This window comes from Stenella coeruleoalba, assembly GCF_951394435.1.
Source record: "Stenella coeruleoalba genome assembly, chromosome: X".
Lineage (NCBI taxonomy): Eukaryota > Metazoa > Chordata > Mammalia > Artiodactyla > Delphinidae > Stenella > Stenella coeruleoalba.
The window spans coordinates 97,087,430-97,095,461 of NC_137152.1; positions in this window are offsets into that span (position 1 = coordinate 97,087,430).

The window sequence follows — 8,032 nt, forward strand, 5'->3', positions numbered from 1 at the left end:
CCTTATTTTTATACTCCACTGCCAGGGAGTAAACCAGATTAAAATGCACACTTTGAAGCTAGAAGACTATAGTGGTGCGTTGTAGCCTGCATTTCTCTTGATTTTTTGAAAGTGCAGTTAGCCAGAAGGGTTTTCTTACAGCAGCTATGACAGATGTGGTCTGGCTGCTGACCTCGGGTCCATTGGTCACCTGCTTTTAAGGCCAGTTGAAAGGATGCTTGGTAAACGATGCCATTCATTTGGTTTTATTTTTTATTTATGTTTATTAAAGTATAGTTGATGTACAGTATTATATAAGTTTCAGGTACACAACAAAGTCACAATTCTTAAAGGTTACTCTCCATTTATAGTTATTATAAGATATTGGCTATATTCCCTGTCCTGTACAATATATCCTTGTAGCTAATTTTATACATATGGCTTTATTCTTTAACTTTTAAAACAGATACTGTATTCACATAGCTCAAAAATCCAACAATATAAGGTATTCAGTGAAAAGACTTGTTCCAGTCCCCTGCCCAGCACCTGCCCCACTGTCACAGTACCCCAAAGGGTCTCTATGCATGTAGAAATACAAACACGTGTTCTTCTGTCTTCTGTGATGGTAACATTTGATACACAGTTTACCTTTATGTCACTTGTTTGGAAGAATGGTTCTTGTTTGAAATTATATCTGTCAGGCTGCCATCATTATTTCTAGGGTGAAATGAAATAGTAGGAAAGAATTTGAAAAAGTTTAGAGGAAGCCATACACATTCAGAAGGGGGTTGGAAGAGGATGGCCCTGCCCTTTGGGAAACACTTTTAAATGAAATATTTATGAAAAAAAAGACAACACTCTAGAATCAGCAATTCCAACTTATAAGGACCCTTAGACATCTAGTCCAAATTCTGATTCCTCAGATGAGGAAACAAAGGTTCAGCCATGGGAAGCCATCACCTGGCTAGCTAGTAGCAGACCAAGGACTAGAATCTTGGTGTCTAGACTCCCAACCTAGTGTACTTTTAACTGTTCTTTGTGGCTCACTTCAATAAACACTGCTGAGTGAATGCCACATGCCAGGTACTGTGCCCCAGATTTGAATAAGATAGCCTCGCCCTTCTGGAGCTCAGTCCGGAGGACTGCAAGGCAGTTATAGGATGGGGTGGTGAGTGCTATGACAGGGGTCTGCAGAAGGTGCTGTGGGAGCACACAGCTGGGATCTGACCCAACCTTCAGATGGAGGGAAGGGAGAGGGCTTCAGGTAAGTTCCAGGTGATGCCCACACCAAGCGAAGTCTTGAAGGTTGGGGAGCATTTACGAGATAAGCAACTGAGGCGAGAAAGCAGCGCGAGTGTGAGGACACAAACTAGCGTGGCTGTGTGGGAAAGAGCCGCAAGTATTGTGCAGAACTAGAGCAAAGAGTGAGGCAGGAAGGAGAGGGAAGAGGGAGCAGAGAGGCTGGCAGGGCCCAGAACACCAAGGGCCTGGCCCGTCTCCCTTGGGTGTCAGACTTTGTCCAGGGCAGCTGGAAGCCTCTGGGGGCGGCAAGCAGGAGAGTGAGGTGGGGACGTGCATCCATCTGCCGGGCTGCTCTGCAGAGCACGGACTTAAAGACGTGCTTCACTTTTGCCAAGTTTGGAGACGTTTTCACCGTCACGTGGGGAGTCAGGTGAGTTGCTACTGACATCTAGTGGGTAGAGCCTACAGTGCAGGGGCCAGGCCCTCCCAGGACAGTTTTAGGGAGCCCACGACGTCAACACTGCTGAGATCGAGAAATTCTGAAAGCAGCAGGGTCTCCATCAAGCAACACGCCAGGAAGTGTTATTTTTTTTTCGCACGGCTTGCGGGATCTTAGTTCCCCGACCAGGGATCAAACCCGTGCCCCGTGCAGTGGAAGCTCGGAGTCTTAACCACTGGACCGCCAGGGAAGTCCCGAAATGTTGCTGTTTTTTTTTTTTTTTTTTAAATTCCTACTTACTCAGGTCAGGAGTCTATGGGAGTAATTCCCCTTTTCCTCTCGTTCCTCGTTCTCTGTTCATTAGAGTTCAGATCCCAGATTCTCTCTCGGCTCATTTGTAAACCTGAACTTTATCTCATCCCTGGAGGCATTTGTTTTCCCATGGATGTATCCCAACTCACTGCGAGTGACGTGCTTCAAGTCGAGAAGACAACAAACCGTTTCTTTTCTGAAGGGCTGTGGAGACTCGGAACTTTGGGGGAATCAGCACATCAGGAGGCTCGCCGCCTTTAGCTGTGTGACCTCACGCAAGTCACTTCACTGCTCTGAGGCTCAGGTCTCCTCCTATCTTCCAAGGGAAAATAATACGCGCTCGGCACACGTCCCTGGGTATCTGAGATAGTCAGGACATCATGTATGTGGAGTAGTTTGTAACTGGGCAGCCCTGTGCCTGTGGAGGGGATCACTGCTGGCGCTGCAAGCACCCCTGGAACAGCTGTCCAGTCCACTCCCAGGTCGCCCAAAGGCACTTACCTGAACGTGGTAGGAGGACCCTCAGGCCCTCTGCGGAACTAAGTGTAGGTGGCGGCAGCAGTCTTGGGTCCTCTCTTAGAATGAGTGATCACACCTAGGGATTCGCAGAACACCGCAAAAAAGACAACAGACCACACTAACCTCTATAAGGACACGCATTGCTCTAAAGGTGTGTTCTGAGAGCAGAGAGGAAAATGCAGTTTCTTGCCACTGTGAGGACCGAGTGCCCGGTTACCCCTCTCGGCAGACGCGGCCTGCTCTGTTCTAGGAGAAGGTGGTGACCGGATGGGACTGAAGCTGGCCGTCCTCAACAGGGAGCCTTTGGATGGGAGGAGGGTAGAGAGTTAAACACCACTTGGTTTTCAAGATTTCATATCACCCTGATACTTTTGTGACCTGAGAACTCAAATGATTCTACTACACTTTTGTGACACATGAGACACACAGAACGGTTATCGAGGTTTTTCTTTCCCAAGTATGTCGATGCAGATTTTACGTATCTAAAGACACTGGCGTTCAGCTTCTTGGTTTGGGTCCCCGTGTGCTTGTGTAATGCTGCCTTCCTCCACCCCACCTCATCCACACACCCCTGACCCAATATTTCATCTCTGAGGTTTGCATACTCGGGAATATTCTTTTGGGATGTGCTCTTCCTTTGCTTCCCACATGAAGCTGGAGTAGAGCCTGAGCTAGACCCTGAGGGGTTCAGAATGTTCTTATGACCTTCACATATGGGGCACTGTTGATAAAAGATGAGGAAATTTCTGTAAGGAATAAATCCAATGCTATGTTTGCATAATCTTTAATTGCTAAAGGTTTCTTTGGCCTATTTGTGTACCCTCTGTGTCTGATGCTGTTGGGCATAATATACCTCTCCCACCCGCAAAGTCTCTTTAGCAGTGCGGAGCCAAGTCACTGCTTTTGGGATTTCCGCAAATCTTGATTGACGACTAAAGACCTAAGTGTTCTTTTCAGGGCATCACTGAGAAAATGGCCTAGCAGATCTTACTTGTGTAAACCCATGTAACTGGTGCTTTACTAGTTTGAACACATTTTGTTTCATCTGTTGTTCTGTTTCTTGGCAGGCGTCTTCCTAAGTTCCAGAAAACATGGAGAAACCAATTATGATATATGGGCTAGAGCGTAGTCAGGTAATAAAATTGACAAACAAGTATGCAATTTCAGTTATGACCCTAAAGGACTGTAATACCAAAGGCAATAGGAAAAAAGGGAAGACAGTGGAAACACTGAGCATCGCTGCCCCCAAGAAAACAAGAATCTTTCCCGTGTGTTTAGGAGTTTCTTTGGTATACCTGCCTGTCCCCGTGCGTGCCACCTACTGCACGGCTGGAGAGGGTCTCTTTCACTTAGCAGACAGATTTTTTTCTTTCTAGGTTTAATACCCTTTGTTTCTAGAGGCCAGAAAACAGCACAGGCCCCCAGAAGCCCACTCCGGTCTCTCATCTCTAAGAGCCTGGTCTTTGGGGCAAGGTGGGTCAGGTCTCTAGGGCAACTCTGGAGTTTTCATCCGGTGTCTGTTGGGGGCAGCCCAGTGTGGTTATGACCGTGGAACAGAACATCAAGGCATCACCATCGAAAGTCCAGCCATCCGGGAACAGCTCTGCCACAGTACTTGTGTTCTGAGCATGGCACTGTTCAGTGAGGCACTCGCCCTATGGCAGACCTGCATATGCTCAAGCTGGAACGTTCTGAGTGGTCTTCATGACATCATGACTGTCAGGGATCCACCCAACCTGGGACTGACTGGCACAGTACAGTACTCAGGCTGTGTGGCCTTTATGGATGGAGAATGGGCCTCAGTTTAGGAAAGGCCCTGGGCTCCTACCACCTCCTCTCCCTTCTCGGGACAGTCTGGTGGCCTTTTAGACTGGAAGTGAGGTCACTCCGCCACACACTTAGAACCTGCCCCAACCCAAGATACCTTGCTACATTTGACTCACTGGTTCTCTTTTCACGTGAGCACACCTTATCTTCCCAACTACATTGTAGGTGCATTGAGGGTGGGAACCTTGTCTCACTCAGCTTCACTTCACCTGTCCACTTTGCCTGCCACCTGTCCTGCCACCTGTCCACTTTGCAGTACTTAGAAGATATGTGCTGGCTGACTGGGCTCACCTGACAGGAGAACGTCAGCATTTAGCCCGAGCTTCATCGCTGAGAACTGACAGCCCTGCTGGACATAGGCAGGGAGGAGGAAAGGCGGGGTGGGAGAGTAAGAAGATAAATAAGGGAAGGGGGTGACGGGGTGAGCATGAGGGTACAAGAGGAGGCGAGAGCAGGAACTGGGAGGGAACTGACATGACTGAAGGGCTACAGGTGGGAAAGAATAGAATCCAAGGCCCAAGGTGTGGCCTCCTTCCTCGTGCGCTGACGTCAATCGCTCCTGCCAGCACCCCCCAACTGCCCTCAATTCAGGAAGGAGCTGACAGCGACAGAAGCAACTCCTCGCTCTAGTGAGCACCGCATCCTGGGTACAAATTCGCCCCACTTCCCATATTCGGGGGGGCAAGTGAGGCCCCTGCCCTCTCCCTCCCCTGGCAGAAGGAAGGAAGCCCGGGAGGCGGGCTCACACGTCTGACCCCGTCTGACCCCGTGTGTCGATGGTCTCCCTGAAGCGGACCGGGCATGCTCCGCGCACTCACTGGGCTGCCGTGAGGGTCTGGAAGGGCTTCGTGGCGGGTCTGGGTCCGCGGGGCACATCTTTGCACGCAGCCTCCACCTTCTTGCAGGGGCCAGGCTGGACCAGGCGCCGTGTGTGTTGGAGAGCGGCTGCCAAGGCTTATTTCCTGCTCCCGTCCTCGGGCCCCACCTGCGCCGCTCAGGGCTCTGTGCCACTTCTCCACACTCAGCTGTGCCGGGAAGGAGGCACCGGAGGAGGGCATGCTTTGGAAGAACCTGTCCTCAGTGCTGCCTGAGAGTTCAAAAGCCCTCTCAACCTGGACAGCCTGGAGGCCAGAATTTGTCGCTTCAGTGAGCGGCCTGGCTGGGGGTAGGAGGTCAAGTTCTGGCCCACCCACTTGCAGCTCCTGCTTCAAAGAGGAGCCTTTCTAATCGTCTGGGAAATCTCTCCTGGCTCCCCCATGCAAACACTTTGTCTTCTAGGAGTTTCTCATCGCTGGCCTGCAAGTCTCTCTCCTCCGGGCAATTAAGAATCCCACTGCCCGCCCTTCCAGGCCAGGTCCTCACCCTGGGCCTCGCACCAATGGCCCCAGGACTTCTTAGGAGAGGTCTTGCTGCCCCTGCCCACAAAAGCTTGGCATGCAGGAGGCTGGAGCTCTGCTCTTTTGGAATGCATCTATGTAGGGCCTAGTGTTTCCAGTTTCCCCTCTTTCCCCCAGGGAACCCAGGAGGAGGACAGGGTGTGGACCAGGGCCTGTTATGGCACTAGAAGGTTCATGGCAGTTGGTCTGATGGACCTTGTGGGAGTCAGATCAGCAAACAGAACTGACGCCAGTCCTTATCATCAGTCATTTTCGTAGATCAGGAGCCTGTGGGCTCACCAAGGGCAGTGTCCACACGAGTCCTCCTCCTGCTTTGGCTGCTGGGCATCAAGCCTAAACAGTGAGAGCTCAAGACACACCCGCCCCTGTTATCCTAGGCACGTTCTCCTAGCTTTGGGGAAGTGACCGGCTCTTTCTGACTGCTGTACTTTTTTTTTTTGCGGTACGCGGGCCTCTCACTGTTGTGGCCTCTCCCGTTGCGGAGCACAGGCTCCGGACGCGCAGGCTCAGCGGCCATGGCTCACGGGCCCAGCCGCTCCGCGGCACGTGGGATCTTCCCGGACCGGGGCACGAACCCGTGTCCCCTGCATTGGCAGGCGGACTCAACCACTGCGCCACCAGGGAAGCCCCTGCTGTACTTTTTGATTCTCCCCGTTATGGTTTGTCTCTTCATCGTCATGATTGTGGTACCTAATGGTTATTGGGCACTGTGGACAAAGAAAGTCGCCTGCCATTCTAGTAAACAAACAATGTTGCCCGCCATCAGGCCAGGGGCCACTGCAGCTGCACCCCCAGCCCAACATGGTGCACCCTGAGGGGAATTCAGAAAGGAGAAAAACGGGATACTGGCTATAGATAGTTAAGGTGCATATCTAAGGAATGATTTCAATGAGCCCAGACTCTGGCATCTTCACATACAGAGAAAAGCACTAAAGTCATGAACTTGAGATGTTTTTTGTGATTAGCAATAATCGTTTGATGTTTGACAACATTTTTTTTTTCAGCAAAAACTCCTATATATCGTGGCTCCTCCCTTACCTCTTCGGAATGGTTCCTCAGAGCTCTCTGAGAGGCTGTCTCATGGGCTGTAGTCCTCAGTAAGGTCCCTGAATAAAACAGAACTTAAAACTTTTAGGTTGTGCTTTTCTTTGCTCCAGTCAACAGCACTTAGAGTGTGCCTGTCCTTGTTTTGAGCGCTCTGCATGAATCGCTTCCTTTCATCTTCTTATCAGCCTTGTGAAGTGATGCCTATCAAGATCCCTATTGTACACGTGAAGCTCAGAGAGGTGAAACAACCCGCCTGAAGTCACAAAGCCAGTGCATGGCAGAGCTGGGGTTTGAAATCCTGTCTGTGATCAGAGTCCGAGTTCCTCCACAGTACCTCCCACCCCAGGCCATCCCCAGTCCATCCCTACCTCACTACAACCATCTCAGCAGTCTCTGTGTGTGGGTCCTGGATCTGTGTGTGTCTTCCACGCAGTGAGCTCAGCATTTCATCCTGGATAAAGAGGACACTTAGCAAAGCACTTTCCTTTCTTTATTGGGATTGAGACCAACTGTCTTATGGTAAGAAACCAACCACTCCATATATAAAGCACAGTGGTTAAGGGCAGGGGTTCTGAGACTTAGGGCTTTCATGGATTAAGAGAATTAATAAAATAAAACTGGGTTCTAACACAGGGCCAGTGACTTTTGATTTCACCATTTAAAAGAACACTATTTATACTACTACTACTACTATTAATACTACTAGAAATAATACCTAACCATCATAGAGAGAGGCTATGATGTACCAAGCACTGTTCTCAGTCTTTACGTGAATTATCTGATTTAATCCTCATAAAGAACCCTATTCCATAGGCACTGTTATCCCCGTTTTATAGACAAAGAAACTAAGAAACGTTAAGTAAATTGTCCCTGGGTCTGTGCTGATAACCATTACAATATAAGCTCACCCTTGATTCATAAAAGACATCTTTGAAAAAAAATCAAGCACACAAGGGAGACTCTAACCTCAGAATTTGGGGATAAATACGTAAAAGCTCAGTGAAGTTGGACAGCTCTGGGTTTGAGTTTGGGGCAACTTGTTTAATACTCTCTGTGCCTCTGTTCGACTGTAATGAAAGCACTGACACCTACCTAATGGGGCTATTGTGAGGAGTAAATAAGCCCTTCCCACGGTGACTGGCACATAATAAGGACCCCCAGTACATACCAGCTGCAGGTTTACTATTCCTCCTGGCACAGCCCTGCCAGCCCATCTGCTGGGAGAAGCTGGGTGTGGACAGGACAGCTTGGTCCTGCTTTGCAGGTCAGA